This window comes from Oryctolagus cuniculus, chromosome 7 (genome assembly GCF_051225735.1).
Source record: "Oryctolagus cuniculus isolate XC-2025 breed Fujian yellow rabbit chromosome 7, ASM5122573v1, whole genome shotgun sequence".
Classification (NCBI taxonomy): Eukaryota; Metazoa; Chordata; class Mammalia; order Lagomorpha; family Leporidae; genus Oryctolagus; species Oryctolagus cuniculus.
In genome coordinates this window covers 56127767-56145040 of record NC_142873.1, presented here as the reverse complement: position 1 = coordinate 56145040, position 17274 = coordinate 56127767, and positions in this window count along the sequence as shown.

Below are 17274 nucleotides of genomic sequence, written 5' to 3'. Positions count from 1 at the left end.
ATACATTTCTTTCCCAGTTAATCTGCCTACTGTCAGTTCATTTTGCAGATTAAGGTTATTTAGCCTTCAGGGGGAAAAGAGAAAATTTAAAACTTCCCTATGCTTTTTTTTTTTTTTTTTGACAGGCAGAGTGGACAGTGAGAGAGAGACAAAGAGAGAAAGGTCTTCCTTTTGCCGTTGGTTCACCCTCCAATGGCCGCCGCTGCAGCCAGCGCACCGCGCTGATCCGATGGCAGGAGCCAGGATCCAGGTGCTTTTTCCTGGTCTCCCATGGGGTGCAGGGCCCAAGCACCTGGGCCATCCTCCACTGCACTCCCTGGCCATAGCAGAGAGCTGGCCTGGAAGAGGGGCAACCGGGACAGAATCCGGTGCCCCGACCGGGACTAGAACCCGGTGTGCCGGCGCCGCAAGGTGGAGGATTAGCCTATTGAGCCACGGCGCCGGCCCTTCCCTATGCTTTTAACGCATGTATTCAGCATCTCATACGTCCAATTTCTGGGAAATATATAGTAGTAAAAAAAGGACATGGGTCCTGTTCACAAGGAACTTTTAATCTAGCATCATTAAATAATCACAAAAACAAATCCAAAGATAGATACTAGAATACATACAACAAAGGAAAAATTCTCAGTATTAAGAGTAAGTATATAGGACCAGCGCCATGGCTCCCTTGGTTAATCCTCCGCCTGCGGTGCCGGCATCCCATATGGGCGCTGGTTCTAGTCTTGGCTGCTCCTCTCTCTGCTGTGGCCCCAGGAAGGCAGTGGAGGATGGCCCAAGTGCTTGGGTCCTGCACCCACATAGGAGACCAGGAGGCACCTGGCTCCTGGCTTTGGATAGATGTAGTTCGGGCCGTGGCAGCCATTTCACGGGTGAACCAGAGGAAGGAAGACCTTTCTCTCTCTCTTTCACTAACTCTGTCTAATAATAATAATAAGAGTATATAATTTCCAGTTCTGAGCAAATTGCCTTGAGTACTAAAAGAAAGAAATAGCCTGTTTCTAGTCAAAGATTTCCTCTCTACGTCTGGAGCTGTTGATCTAATCCCAGGCATACCACCTCAAAGCTGCCTCTTTGCTCTCCTTGATGCCTTTCCACATTATCCTAAGCACAAATATTAGCTTCACCTCCAATCACTTGAAAGCTTACTCTTACAATTATAACTTCACACTACAGGAGAGGGCCTCTAATGTTCATCTGTGCATCCTTTGCTCCTGTCAGTGCCTGGCCTAGACAACTCTCAACAGCTTGTTGAATGAACAACACTGGATAACAGTATGAGAAGTTGGAAATTAGAATATTCTGCTGGGGGAGTACAGAATGCAAATGTTTCAAAACCAGCTGTTTTCTTTCCTTTGTCGAGTTTTTAAACTGAGATCACTCCTTCCCAGCAATGGAGCTAGTCTGGATATTCTAATCTACTGTTACAGAGAAACTATGCTGGGCTCTTGCGCTAGATACAAGGTCATGTGAAGCTGGGCTAAAAGTAGAATTAAGTCTAAGAGCACACATTCTCAAATATCACAGCAATGCAAAATGTAAAAAATAACAGTGTCACTAAATTCTACCGGTGTAATTCCCATTAGTCTCAATTTCTACCATTACACATAGCTCCAAAGACTTTCTTAAACCATGAGACTATTTCATACCCTCATTCTGAAATATCCCAAATGCTTTAAATTCCGCCTTTATCCAAAATTATTGTCAATTTACATTTGACACAAAATGCAAAAGTGTTCATATACTTTTTAGCTTGTAATGCATTAAAGAAAGTAACAGGTGGAATAATTTGAGTTAAATCACTAATTAGTATGCTATCTTTTTTTACAACTCATTTTTACAAGATCAGAATTTAAGGCCACTTTTTCAAATGAATTTTGAAGTCAAATCAAAAAATTAAAATATATATACCTTTTAATTTTGTTTTTAAACTGAGATTAGTTAAAAACTTTTCTAAAGTTTCATAAAACCAAGTGAAATCACTTGGAAAACCATTTCCTATACAACAGAGTGGGAAGAGATTTTGAGAAGATGATCAGTCTATTAAGGAACAACCATAAAGGGAAAAAACGGCTAAATTATTTTTAATTATTCATCATACTTATTTTTCTACTCTGAGAGACTTAAATAGACAATGAAATTGATTAGAATTATGTGTTTTATTTCTCTACAGTTATCAGAAAGTACATTATCTCTTGAGCCCATTTAATAATCAAAAGTAAGCAGCTCTTACATTATTTTAAGGTTTTCTTGAATAGAGGGGGACAAGATTTCTGCAGTTCTCTGTCAGATGAGAAAAATTAGGTCAATGTGGAGCTTTTAAAAAAAATGTTAAGTAAGGCTAAATTTATTCAAGATTTTAAGGACAGTTTCTATTTTGATATTATGTCCTTCCTAGTTAGGAAGGCTAAAAGGGACCTTCTTTTATAACATTGTGATAACAGAGGATTGAAAAAGTGCCCACATTCAAAGTCTCAGACCAGGAAAATACATCTAGAGCAAAAACTTTCCTAAAGAACAATTATTTTCATAAGAATTAATGTAAATAATTAAAATTTGGTCCTTAAGCAATACAGCCCCAAATTTTTATTCCTTAACAAGCTCCTAAATGGTTAAAATGCATTGTACAAATAAGTATAATCTTATAGGGTCCCTGCCTGCTGGCCAGTCAGGCTCTGTGAGACTGGTTTTTTGATGAGAAAAAGAGAATATTATTATTATTATTATTATTTGTGAGTAAGAAGGCAGCAGAAATATTTCCCAAATCTTCCTGATAGGGGTGGGGGAAAGCTTTATAGATTGAGTAGCAAAAAGCTGGTATGTGGAAATGCCTGGCAAGGCAAATCATGATTGGAGAGGCTTGGAATCAGGCCAGCACAGTAAGTTGGACTTTTAATTTCAGATTTCCATGTTTAAGGGACCTTTCATTTCTGAAGGGGCTCCAGTGTCCTCAAGTTCTCATGCAGCTCTGGCTGCTTGGTTCTGCCAGCTAGATTTTCCTTCTTTTATGCATGCCTCTGTTGGTGACATGCAGCTCTCTGTTTTGGGTTTCCTCTGCATAAATGTGCTGAAAAGCAGTGACTTCAAAAAAACGTGATCAGCCCATCGTTAAAGCCTAAGATGGGGAAATTTTCAGGAAAAAAAAGGGGAAACATGCAAGAGGTTTTTATATTTGGGCATCAAACCAAATCCTGTAAAAGGACAGTCTAATGTCAATAACATTAATGTAATACATTATTAGAGTTTAAATAATACTGTATAAAAAATAATGCAGGGCTGGGGCTGCTGTTGTGGCGCAGCAGTTTAAGCTACCTCTTGCATCACTGCCATTGCATGCAGTGCTGGTTTGAGTCCTGGCTGCTCCACTTCCAGCTACTGATCCAGCTTCCTGCTACTGTACCTGGGAAGGCAGTGGGAGATGGGCCAGATGTTTGGAGCCTGCCACCTATGTGGGAGATTCAGGTGAAGTCCCTGGCTTCTGATTTCAGCCTACCAAGACCTGATTGTTGTGGCCATTTGGAGGATAACCAGATGATTAAAGACCTCTTTCTGTTTCTCTGCCCCCTGACCCCTCCCCATTGCTCTGCCTTTCAAATAAATAATAAATCTTAAAAAAAAACAACAACAACAACAACAAAAAAAAACAATGCAGTGCAGGTGTTTCGAGTTGAGGTTAAGATGCTCCTAGGATGCCCACATTCCATATCTGAGTGTACTGGGTTTGAGTCCTGGATCTGCTTTAGATTCCAGCTTCCTGTTGCTGCACAACCTGGGAAGCAGCAGGTAATGACTCAAGTAGTTGGATCCCTGCCACCCACATGGGTGATCTGGATTAAGTTCCTGGCTTCTGAGTTTGGCCTGGCTCAGTCCTAACTGTTGTGGGCATTTGGGGAGTGAAACAGCAGATAGGAGACATGTCTCTGGCTTGTCTGTCTCTTTCAGCCTTTCAAGTAAATACTTAGTTTTTAAAAAGAAATACTTTAAATAAAGCTTCCCTTTAAAATATTAACATGGGAGCTGGTGTGGCACAGAGGGTAAAGCTGCCACCTGAAATGCTGGCACCCCATATTGAAATATAGGTCTGAGTCCCGGCTGCTCCACTTCTAATCCAGCTCCCTGCCATTTGCCTAGGAAAACAGCCAAAGATGACCCAAGTTCTTGGGCACCTGCCACCCATGTGGGAGAATGGGATGGAGTTCCTGGCTCCTGGCTTTGGTCTGGCCCAGCCCTAGCCATTGCAGCCATTTGGGGAGTGAACCAGTGGATGAAAGATCTCTCATTCTGTCTGTCTCTCTCTGTGTGTCTCTCCCCCTCTCCCTCTGTAACCCTTTCTTTCCTTCCTTCCTTCCTTCCTTCCTTCCTTCCTTCCTTCCTTCCTTCCTTCCTTCCTTCCTTTCTTTTTCTTTCTTTTTTGACAGGCAGAGTGGATAGTGAGAAAGAGAGACAGAGAGAAAGGTCTTCCTTTTGCCGTTAGTTCACCCTCCAATGGCCGCCACGGCTGGCGTGCTGCGGCCAGCACACCGTGCTGATCCGAAGGCAGGAGCAGGGCCCAAGCACTTGGGCCATCCTCCACTGCCTTCCCGGGCCACAGCAGAGAGCTGGCCTGGAAGAGGGGCAACCGGGACAGAATGTGGCGCCCCGACTGGGACTAGAACCCGGTGTGCTGGTGCCGCTAGGTGGAGGATTAGCCTATTGAGCCGCGGCGCTGGCCTCTGTAACCCTTTCAAATAAATAAATTTTTTAAAAATTAAAATATCAACATTGCATGTTATATAAACATACTATGCTGCTGCGCCAGAAGTATTCACCATGACATAGTAACTGTGGGAACCAGCTAACCAAATGGAAGGGTGAAGCACAAGATTTTTTTTTCAAAGATTTTTATTTACTTATTTGAGAGGTAGAGTTATAGACAGAGAGAGACAGAGACAGAGAAATGTCTTCCATCTACTGGTTCACTCCCCAGATGGTTGCAGTGGCCGGAGCTGAGCCAATCCAAAGCCAGGAGCCAGGAACTTCTGGGTCTCCCACGCAGGTGCAGGGGCCCAAGTACTTGTGTCATCTCCACAGCTTTCCCAGGATATAACAGAGAGCTGGATTGGAAAAGCAGCAACCAGGACATGAATTGTCACCCATACAGGATGCTGGTGCTGCAGGCTGAGGCTTAGCCTACAAAGCCACAGCACCAGCCCCAAAAGAATATTTTAATTTAGCAGAAATTAGAACCTGATTAAAAAAAAAAAAAAACAATTGTACCTAGGACATAGTCTATAAGGCCCTAACTGATCTATCTTATTCTCTAAACCATGGTTCACTATGATTCAGTTCCACTGTCATTTTTGCTCTTCCCACACTGTCAGTTTGTTCCTACTTCAAGATCCCTGAACTCTACTGTTGTCTCTCCCAGGAATGCCTTTTCCCTGGATCAATATGGTAGCTGGTGCTTTCTCATCCTTTCAGATTTCAGCTCAAATGTTATTGACTTATGGCCTTTTCTACATTTAAAGGACCCACAAGCATCATCACTCTCCACAATATCAGCTTTGTTTTACTGTATTCACTGCATGTATTGCCATCAAAAGTGAACACCTTTATGAATTTAATTGTTTATTGCCCATCTTCCTGAGCCATAGCATAAGCTTCAATTCTTTTTTTGATTCATCACTGTATTCCTAAAACCTAGGACAGTCATGTATGTAGTAAATATTTAGTAAATATTGGATGAATGAATCACACCTGTTTTATTGAATCTACAGCAGCAGTATTGATTGTATATCATTATTTATGGATTACCAATATGGAAATGTCATTTTTACTATAACATTCTTTCACTTAGAATTATTTTACACTAAAAGACCTATTTTAAACATACTTTGATGTAGATTTTTTTTATCATGTTATTCTGTGTATGTAAAAAAAGAAAAGCAAAATAAATTAAGGCATTTCTGAAACTCTTTTTTATGAAGTCTTGTGCTTCCAAATCACTTTTTCTAATAATAAATTTGACCACATTTTAAAAAGTCCATTCACCAAAGGTCGAGATTAAAATTAAAAATCAAACCCAGTATTGTGGCACAGTGGGTTTAGCTACTTCTGTGCCACTGGTATCCCATATGGGAGCACAGATTTGAGTTCCAGCTGCTCTACTTCCAATCCAGCTTTCTAATGCCCCTGGGAAAGCAGGAGCAGATGATCCAAGTAGCTGGGCCCTTGCCACCCATATGGGAGACCAGGATGGAGTTCCTGATACCTGGCTTCAGCCTGGTCCAGCCTTAGATGTTGCAGCTATTTGGGGAATGTTCCAGCAGATGAAGGCCCTCTCCCTGTCTTTCTCTCTATGCTCTTTGTCATTCTTCCTTTCAAATAAATATTAAATAAATGTTAAAAAGCTAAAAATCAACTGAGAAGTATATTTGCTACATATAAAACAGCATATTTGTACCATGAATATGTAATACATTAGTACATAAGAAAAATCCAAAAATGAAGAAAGGATTTTAATGTCCATATTTTTACCTGTTGTCCAGATTTTATCTAATATCCAGATTCATCTATTGGGGCTAGGAGCACCAGCATCCCATGTGGGCACTGGCTCAAGTCCTGTTTGCTCCATTTCCAATTCAGCTCCCTGCTAATGTGCCTGGGAAAGCAGTGAAAGTTGGCCAAAGTCCTTGGGCACTTGCCACCCAAGTGGGAGACCCAGAAGAAGCTCTTGACTCCTGGCTTCAGCCTGGCCCATCCCTGGCCATTGCAACCATTTCTGAAGTGAACCAGAAGATGGGAGATCTTTGTTTCTGCCTCTCCTTGTCTCTCTGTAACTCTGGCTTTCAAATAAATAGATAAATCTTAAAAAAGAAAACTAAACCAAAAAAATTTATTTGAAAGGCAGAGTTGAGAGAGAGAGAGAAAGAGAGAGAGAGAGAGAATCTTCCATCTGCTAGTTCACTCCTCAAATGGCTGAGCTAGGCAAAGTCAGGAGCCTGGAACTCCATCTGGATCCCCCATGTAGGTGGCAGGGGCCCAAGTACTTAAGCCATCTTCTGCTGCTTTGCCAGGTGCATTAGCAGGGAACTGGATCAGAAGCAGAACTGGCAAGAGTAGAACCAGTGCTCTGATATTGGATATTGGTGTCACAGGTGGTGGCTTAACCTGCTGCACCACAATATAGGCCCCTTAACCACGTTAAGAAAACTGTGAGGGCAAATAAACACTTGAAATTATCTTAGCCTCATTAGTAATCAGGTCGGCATATTTATTTTGAGATAATTTTAGACTTACTGAAGAGTTGAAAAATACTACTGAAAGTTCAACCAGTTTCCCTTGTTACCATTATATAACCATGGAACAGTTATCTTTTTTTAAAAAATGTATTTATTTATTTATATGAGAGGCAGAGTTAGAGAGAGAGAGAGAGAGGGAAAGAGAGGTGTCTTCCATCTGCTGGTTCACTCCCCAAATGGTGCAATGGGCAGAGCTAGGCCAATCTGAAAGGAGCCAAGAACTTGTTTCTGAGTCTCCCATGTGAGTGCAGGGGCCCAAACACTTGGGCCATCTTCTGCTGCTTTCCCAGGCCATTAGCAGAGAGCTGGATTGAAAAAGGAGCAGCCAGAACAGGAACCGGCACCCATATGGGATGCTGGTGCCACAGGCAGAAGCTTAATCTACTACGCCACAGCACTGGTCCCTCACAGAACAATTTTCAAAACTACAAAATTAAACTTGACACAGTATCAAATGAACTACAAAATTGATCTGGGTTTAATCAGCTTTTCCTCTAATGTCCATTTCCTCCCCCAATATCAAACATAGGATTCCATGTAGCATTTTGTTTTAAATATTTTTTTATGGATTTTTTTTTTATTTGACAGATAGAGCTAGACAGTGAGAGAGACACACACAGAGAAAGGTCTTCCTTCCGTTGGTTCACTCCCCAAATGGCTGCCACAGCCGGTGCTGTGCCGATCCGAAGCCAGGAGCCAGGTGCTTCCTCCTGGTCTCCCATGCGGGTACAGGGGCCCAAGCATCTAGGCCATCCTCCACTGCCCTCCCAGGCCACAGCAGAGAGCTGGACTGGAAGAGGAGCAACCGGGACTAGAACCCGGCATCCATATGGGATGCCAGTGCGCACTGCAGGTGGAGGATTAACCAAATGAGCCATGGTGCCAACCTTAAAGATTTATTTTTTATTTATTTGAAGGAGTTACTGAGCGAGGTAGAGGCAGAGAGACAGAGGTTTTTATCCGCTGTTCACTCCCCAGATGGCTGCAACAGCTGGAGCTGTGCTGATCCGAAGCCAGGAGCCAGGAGCTTCTTCCAGGTCTCCCACGTGGGTGCAGGGGCCCGAGGACTTGGGCCATCTTCTACTGCTTTCTCAGGCCATAGCAGAGAGCTAGATCAGAAGAGGAGCAGCTGGGACTACCGCTGGTGCCCATATGGGATGCCGGTGCTTCAGACCAGGGCTTTAACTTGCTGTGCCACAGTGCCGGCCCCCCATGCTGCATTTTTAAACTGCGTCTCCTTATCCTCTATTCTTTGACAGTTTCTCAGTCTTTCCCTATCTTTCATAACATCAACATTTTGAAACAGAATGTTATTTTGTAAATGTCCCTCAGTTTAGCTTGATTTGATTTTTTTTTCCTGATTAGCTTGAAGTAATGCATGATAGTCACATGTCACAAAATTACATTTTGGTCAGTAACAGTCTGCATAAACCAGATTGTCCTGTAGGATTTTATTGGAGCTTAAAGACTCCTATCACCTAGTGACATCTTAGCTATAGTAAGGTCTTAGCACCAGACATTACTCTTGTGTTTGTAGTGATACTGATGTAAACAGAATGGCTGTTCTGTAAGTCATATAAAGGTATGACTTCAGCACATACAATTATATATAGTACACAATACTTATGTTAGTAAGGGATTGTTACTGGCTTATATTTTCTTGGTACTATACTTTTATTGTTATTTTAGAGTATACTCCTATTTTTTTTTAAAGCTTTACTATGAAACAGCATGCTGTGTTCTGCTGGTGGTGGCCTCGCATATCTTGTTTACTGTTGCTCTTGATTGCATTAAGAAGCCACATGAAGGAGTGATGGTGCTAAAGCATCTAGTTTTGGGTAAGTGTACTCTGTGGGTGGTATTCATGACAAAATCACCCAATGGTGAATTTTTCAGAACATATCCCAGTCATTAAACAATGTGTGACCATACCTGGAAAAATACTACCCTTCTCATTGCATCATATCAAGGGATATATGATTTTGAAGTGTATTATTACGGTGTTTACCCTCACCAGTTGATGTCTATTAGGATTCTTCATTTTAAAATTACTGTTCTTTCCTTTGTAATTACTAAATAGTTTGGCAAGAGCGTCTTTGGGATTTATTGGATTGTATAGTGACCTTTCTAAATTCATGTCCACTCAGAACTTCAGAATGTGACCTTATTTGGAAATATGGTCTTTGCAAATGTAATCAAGTTGAGATGAAATCATGTTGGATTAGGGCAGGGCCAAATCCAATGACTGGTGTCCTGAGAAGTGGAGATTTTGGATAGAGACAATAGGCAATGAGAACACCATGTAAAGAGTTTGGAGTGAGCCATTTAAGTCATGGAGGCCGGCGCCACGGCTCAATAGGCTAATCATCCACCTGCGGCACCAGCACACTGGGTTCTAGCCGGGTTCTGTCCCGGTTGCTCCTCTTCCAGGCCAGCTCTCTGCTGTGGCCCGGGAGGGCAGTGGAGGATGGCCCAAGTGCTTGGGCCTTGCACCCGCATGGGAGACCAGGAGAAGCACCTGGCTCCTGGCTTCGGATCAGTGTAGTGCACTGGCCGCAGCGGCCATTGGAGGGTGAACCAACGGTAGAAGGAAGACCTTTCTCCTGTCTCTCTCTCTTTTTCACTGTCCACTCTGCCTGTCAAAAAAAAAAAAAAAAAAAAAAGTCATGGAATGCCAAGAATTGCCAGCAACCCCAGAAACTGGAATAGGGGCATGGAACACATTCTCCCTCAGAGCCTTCATGAGGAATCAACACTTTTTATTTCAGACTTAGCCTTCAGGTCTATGAGGAAATATGTTTGCTTTTAAAAAACAATTTATTTGTTTGAAAGGCAGAGTTAGAGAGGGCAGGGAGAAACAGAATCTCAAAGTGCCCTCAACAGCTGGCAGAAGGCCAGGCCAAAGTCAATACCAGGAACTCTATCCAGGTCTCCCACATGGGTGGCAGGGGCCCAAGTACTTGGCCAGCATCCACTGGCTCCCCAGCACATTCCCAGGAAGCTGGATCGGCAGTATCAAGTAGCTGAGACTCCAACTATCACTCCAATATGGGATGCAGGCATCTCTTGCAGTTTAAATTGCTGAGCCACATGTCTTCCTCAAATTTCTGTTGGTTTAAACCACAGTTTGTGACACCTGCTTATGGCAACCATAGGAAGCTAATACACAAAGAAACTATGCAAATATCCCATTTCTGCTTAAACTTTACTTTTTTTTTTTTAAAGTACTAATTTGAAAGGCAGAGCAACAGAGGGAGAGACAGAGATCTTCTGTCAGCTGGTTCACTCTCCAAATGGCTGTAACAGTCAGCTTTGGGCCAGGCGGAAGCCAGGAGCCAGGAACCCCATTTGGTCTCCCACATGGATGGCAGGGACCCAATACTTGAGCCACTCTCCACTGCCTTCCCAGGCACATAACAGGAGCTGGATGGGAAGTGGAGCAGCCAGGAATGGAAGTGGTGCACCAATATTGGATGATGTCATTCCAAGTGGAGGCTTAGCCCACAATGCCACAACACCAGCCCTTGGGCTTCAAGTTTAGTCCACTGGTTTTAGCATCTATTGCTGGATCTTGCCGAATCTCTTTTGCCACGTAGAACTGTTATTGGACCACCAACATTTGTGCTGCACCACTTCCTCAAAGGGTGCTTTATTGTTTCTAGGGTTTTATTTCAAGCTGTGAAAAGCCATTGAAGTAGGCAAAATTTCTCCAATGGCCACCAGATTCCCACTGCCTGGTATAGATGCTGTTTCAATCCCTCTTGAACATGGGTGGGACCTATGAATATAAGAAAACATCACTCTTTTAAAGTAAAGGAATCACTACAGATATAATTAAGATCTCTAGTTGTCTTAGTCAAGATTATTCTGGCTAGGCCTGACTCAATCAGGTGTGTTCGCAAAAGAGAGAAAAAAGGTGGAAGACAAGAGAATTCACACAGATGGTCTCTGTTGGTCTTGGAGACAGTCTTTGTGAGTTCCACAGGCACAAGAAAATGAGTTTTTTCGGGGCCGGCGTCGTGGCTCATTTGGTTAATCCTCCGCCTGCAGTGCTGGCATCTCATATGGGTGCCAGGTTCTAGTCCCAGTTGCTCCTCTTCCAGTCCAGCTCTCTGCTGTGGCCCAGAAGGGCAGTGGAGGATGGCCCAAGTGCTTGGGCCCCTGTACCTGTGTGGGAGACCAGGAAGAAGCACCTGGCTCCTGGCTTCGGACTGGCGTAGCTCTGGCCATAGCAGCCATTTGGGGGATGAACCAACAGAGGAAAGACCTTTCTCTTGGTCTCTCTCTCTCTAACTCTATCTGTCAAATAAATTAATTAAAAAAAAAATCAGGTGGACTGAGTTGTCCTACTTGAAAAAAAAAGAAAATGAGTTTTTCAATATTCATGAGTTTTGAAGGGGGCTCAGAGCCTCAGAAAAGATGAAAGCCTTGTCCAACACCTTGATTTCAGCCCTGTGAGGCTGACAGAACTCATTTGATCCCTGTAGGGACTTCCAGCCTACAGAACTGTGAGATAATAAATGGATGAGTGTTGTTCTAAACTGCTAAACTTGTACTAACTTGTTAGATGGTAGTAAAAATGAACATGGCCATACTCCAAATTTTTATATTGGCACTCTCCTGATCATATAAGTTTTTCATGAAAAATGCACAGAAACAGCCAAAACCTGGATTCCTTTTTCAAACGCTCCTTAGTTTGTTGACTGAGATTGCCTTTGTCCAGTCATACCCCAGGAATGCAAACCAAGTTTGCTTATGCTCACAATTAACCACATCACAATCTCAGACATTCCAACTTGAGTGATGTTAAAAAATGAAATAAAAGGCCGGCGCTGTGGCTCAATAGGCTAATCCTCCACCTGTGGCACCGGCACACCGGGTTCTAGTCCCGGTCGGGGCGCCGGATTCTGTCCCGGTTGCCCCTCTTCCAGGCCAGCTCTCTGCTATGGCCCGGGAGTGCAGTGGAGGATGGCCCAAGTCCTTGGGCCTTGCACCCGCATGGGAGACCAGGAGAAGCACCTCCTCCTGGCTTCGGATCAGCGCAATGCGCCGGCCGCAGCGCACTGGCCACAGCGGCCATTGGAGGGTGAACCAACGGCAAAAAGGAAGACCTTTTTCCTGTCTCTCTCTCACTATCCACTCTGTCAAATAAATAAATAAATAAAAACATTTCTAGGATAACATACAGAAACTCAACCATTAATTCCACAGATATTTTCAGGCTCCCTGAACTGCTGAGTGAAGTTATTTGAAGCTCTGAAAATTCTGCCTCCTTTAGCAGGTTTTGGAGAGTGATAAAAGAAAAGGCATCATCCACATTCCACTATGAATAACAGTAGATAAAACTCATCAGTTCATTCTGAAAGTTGCCATCAGACTTTCCAGCGAAATAGGAAACATGACAGCTTATAAACATGTGTAACACAGATGAAGTAGGTCAATTAGTTGTCATATTAGTGTATGACACAGATAGGTATGTATGTAGTACAGATGAAGTGGGTGAACAATTAAAAATTAGTTGTCATACAGTAGCAAGAATTTTCTATTTATTTTATTTTATTTTTTTTTTTTTGACAGGCAGAGTGGACAGTGAAAGATAGAGACAGAGAGAAAGGTCTTCCTTTGCTGTTAGTTCACCCTCCAATGGCCGCTGCGGCTGGCGCGCTGCGGCCGGCGCACCGCGCTGATCCGATGGCAGGAGCCAGGTGCTTCTCCTGGTCTCCCATGGGGTGCAGGGCCCAAGCACTTGGGCCATCCTCCACTGCACTCCTGGGCCACAGCAGAGATCTGGCCTGGAAGAGGGGCAACCGGGACAGAATCCAGCGCCCCAACCTGGACTAGAACCCATTGTGCCGGCACTGCTAGGTGGAGGATTAGCCTAGGGAGCCACGGCGCCAGCCAAAAATTAGTTGTCATATAGTAGCAAGAATTTTCAAAAATGTCATTACCTATGTATCTGAGCAATGAATTTTATAATCACACAATGAAATATATACTGGTGAAAATGAATGAATGATGGTTGTCTACAACAAAAATGTATGAATCTTAAAATTGAATGAAAAAAATCATATTCCTATACTACAAAAAAACACACCATTTTTATAAAGTTCAAAAAGGAACAAAACTAAAAAAGAAAAGTCACTTTAGGGATAAATATTCTAGGCCTTTTTACATGTGATAAAACTACTAAAGGGAGCAGGGGGTGGAGAAAGATAGGAGGGGCTCAAATAGATGAAAGCAAAGCACTGGTAGTATTCCAATTCTTTTTTTTTTTTTTAAGATTTATTTATTTATTTGAAAGGCAGTTACAGAGAGAAGGAGAAACAGAGAGAAAGAATCTTCCATTCCTTGGTTCATTCCCAAAATGAACACAATGACCAGGGATGTGCCAGGCCAAAGCCAGGAGCTGAGAGCTTGTTCCAGGTCTCCCTCATGGATGCAGGGGCCACAAAACTCCGGCCATCCTCTTGAAGCTTTCCCAGGTGCATTAGCAGGGAGGTGGATCAGGAGTGGAGCAGCCAGGACTGAAACTGGCACGCATATGGGATGCTGGAGCTGCAGGACATGGTTTAACCTGCTGTGCCACAGCTCTGGCCCTACTACTTCTTAAGTTGGGTGATGAGCCACTGTCTGATCATTTATTGACATGCCACATTTATTCTTTTGTAGATGTTAAATATTACATGGAAATATAAATGCAAAATCATAAAGTAGTCCCAAGTTTATAGATATATGTCAGTTTCTGAAATATACTTTTCAGGATTCTTTGTTACACACAATTCAGGTTAATTTTAAAAATGAGTTCATCATAAGTAATTCTCAGGCTCTCTAGGACAGCCAGGAAACCAGAATTGGAGGCTACTGAGTCGGTAATAATGCTACAGACTTGCTTTCATGACGATCCCACTGTCTCCAGATGGGTAGACACTTCAGTTTACATCACAGTGGAGACTGAAGGTTGTCACTAAAAATAACCTCAGCAAAACACCTTTGCTGCTGCGCTGTGGAGCCGAATGTAGTGCTCAGTGTTGGTGGTCACCATCCTCAAAGGATCCTACATGGTTCCATTCTTTTGTAACACTAACTTCAACAGTGAAGACATCTGTATCTTCTCTAGCTGCAAAGGAGGCTGGGAAGTGTAGCACTTTCAAATTCTTTTGGAGGGGGAAGGTTATGTCTCATTAGTGAGGATTCTTTAAAACACAGGAGTTGGGAGGCAGCAGGGATTGTGGCACTTCAGGTTAAGCTGCTGCTTGGGATGTCCACATCCCGTACTGGAGTGCCAGCTTGAGTCCCAGCTCCTCCACTTGTGGTCCAGTTCTCTGTTCATGGGCCTTGGTTGCAGCGAATGAGGACCCAAGTAGCTGAGTCCCAGCCACCCACATGGGAGATCCAGATGGAATTCCTGGCATCTGGCTTCCATTTTGCGGGCATTTAGACAGTGAACCAGTGGATGGATGATCTATCTGTCTCTCTCAACTGTGCCTTTCAAATAAATAATCTTAAAAACAAACAAAATACAAACATATTGGGTAGCTGAAACATAAATGAGAGCTGTCTGTCCCAGTCCACTCTCTTGGCTATATAGTATGAACAGACTCCTTCAGCTTATGGAGACATTAGTCACTTTCTCAGTATTTTTTCGCTTTGCTAACAGAATACTGGCATTTTGGGGGCAGTTATGTACTTAGTACCCTTTTGCAGCTAGAGGTGGCAAATAAGGCAAGAAATGTGTTGGAATGTCTGGGAAAACTTTGGGTAACAAACCCTTTAGATGACATTAGGGGATATAGACAGCTGCACAGGCCACTTCTGTTTTTCTGTCTTCAATATGGGAACATCTGCATCTTCTGCATGAAGGATAAGTCAACACAGTAAGGAGACAGATTTGACATAACTGCACCTGCTCCTGTTTGTAGTATGGTTCACTGATTATTATTCCTTCCAGTTACATATACTCTCATATACCACTCTAGAAAATTAACTATTGTATTTCATTATTTAAGACTTAACTATTGAGGTCATGATAGTTTCTCACATAGGAGCTGTGGTGTTTCTTTTGCACTATTTTTTAAAAAATATTTATTTTATTTATTTGAAAGACAGAGAGATCTTCCATGCGCTGGTTCACTCCCCAATTGCCCACAATTGCCAGAGCCATGCAATCCAAAGCCAGGAGCCAGGAGCTTCTTTCAGGTCTCCCATGTGGGTGCAGGGGCCCAAGAACTTGGGCCATCTTCTACTGCTTTCCCAGGCCATAGCAGAGAGCTGGATTGGAAGTGGAGCAGCCGGACTCAAACCAGAACCCATGTAGGATGCCGGCGCTGCAAGCCAGGGCTTTAACCTGCTGTGCCACAGTGCTGGCCCCTTGCACTATTATTAAAAAATAGATTTTGCTAATCAAGAAACACTTGAGCAGTGTTTGATATTTAGACATTTTAACTGAGCAGTTAAGAACGTGTATTAAGAATCTGCCTTGGTAGTAGCTGACATTGCGGCCCAGTGATGCTGGCATTCCATATGAGCACTGGTTTGAATTCCGGTTACTCCACTTCCAATCCAGCTTCCTGTTGATGTTGTCTGGGAAAGCAGCAAAAGATACCCTAAGTGCTTGGGCCTCTGCCACCTATGTGGGATACCTAGATGGAGTTCTCAGCTCTTGGCTTTGGCATGGCCCAGCCGAGACCCTTACAGCATATAGGGAATGAACCAGTGCATGGAAGATATTTCTTGCTGTAATTCCCTCCTTCTCTGTAACTCTGCCTCTCAAATAAAAAAAATCTTAAAAAAATATATAATAATAATATGAGGTTGGCACTGTAGCATATGGTTAAGCCTCTGCCTGTGGTGCATCCCATATGGGTGCTGGTTTGAGTCCTGTCTGCTCCACTTCCAATCCAGCTCTCTGCTATGGCCTGGGAAAGCAGTAGAAGATGGCCCAAGTGCTTGGGCCCCTGCAACCATGTGGGAGATCCAGAAACTCCTGGCTCCTGGCTTTGGATTGATCCAGCTCTGGCCACTGCGGCCACTTGGAGAGTGAACCAGTGGATGGAAGACCTCTCTCTCTCTTTCTATCTTTTCCTCTCTCTCTAACTCTGCCTGCCTCTCAAATAAATCTCAAAAAAAAAAAAAAAAAACTGCCTTGGCTAGAATCTTAGTTCTAGTTTGACAAATAACCTCTTTGTGCCTGAGTATCTGTGAAATGAGGTACAGTTGCAATGGAGATTGTTTAACATAGTACATGACACATAATAAGGCACTCAATAAATGGCAGTCATTATTGGCAGTACCATCTGTACTTTGTGTGGAGCTAAGGTTTTCTAGTTCTTCTCTTACCCATTTTTGTTTCCACTAGACTCTCAAGTTTGACTAAGTCCCTTTTCTGTGTCCTATACACACTTCCATTGGATTTGTCACACTGCATTGTAATTATATGTATATTTGTCTCCCCTGCTGGGCTTTTCTATGAAAAGCATCTTTTTTTCTTCCCCTGTAACTCTTAATGAAGTTATCAGGGATTGGTGCCGCCTGTGGTGCTGGCATCCCATAAGGGTGCCAGTTCGAGTCCTGGCTGCTCCACTTCCGATCCAGCTCTCTGATATGGCCTGGGAAAGCAGTGGAGGATGGCTCAAGTTCTTGGATCACTGCACCTGCCTGGGAGACCTGAAGGAAGCTCCTGGCTCCTGGCTTTGGACTGGTGCAGCTCCAGCCATTGTGGCCAATTTGGGGGTGAATCAGTGGATGGAAGACCCCCCTCTCTCTCTGCCTCTCCTGCTCTGTGTAACTCTTTCAAATAAATAAATCTTTAAAAAAAAAGTTATCAGGAATTATTACTAAAATACAAATTCCTAGATCTCATCCTCAAATTTTTATTCATGGGTCATTGAATCACTCTGAGGAACAATGAAATAAGCCATGTTTGAATTAAATTAAGTATAAGGAATTCATCTAAGAATTTTATCTAAGGTATTGATGTGATTCATACCTTTTTATT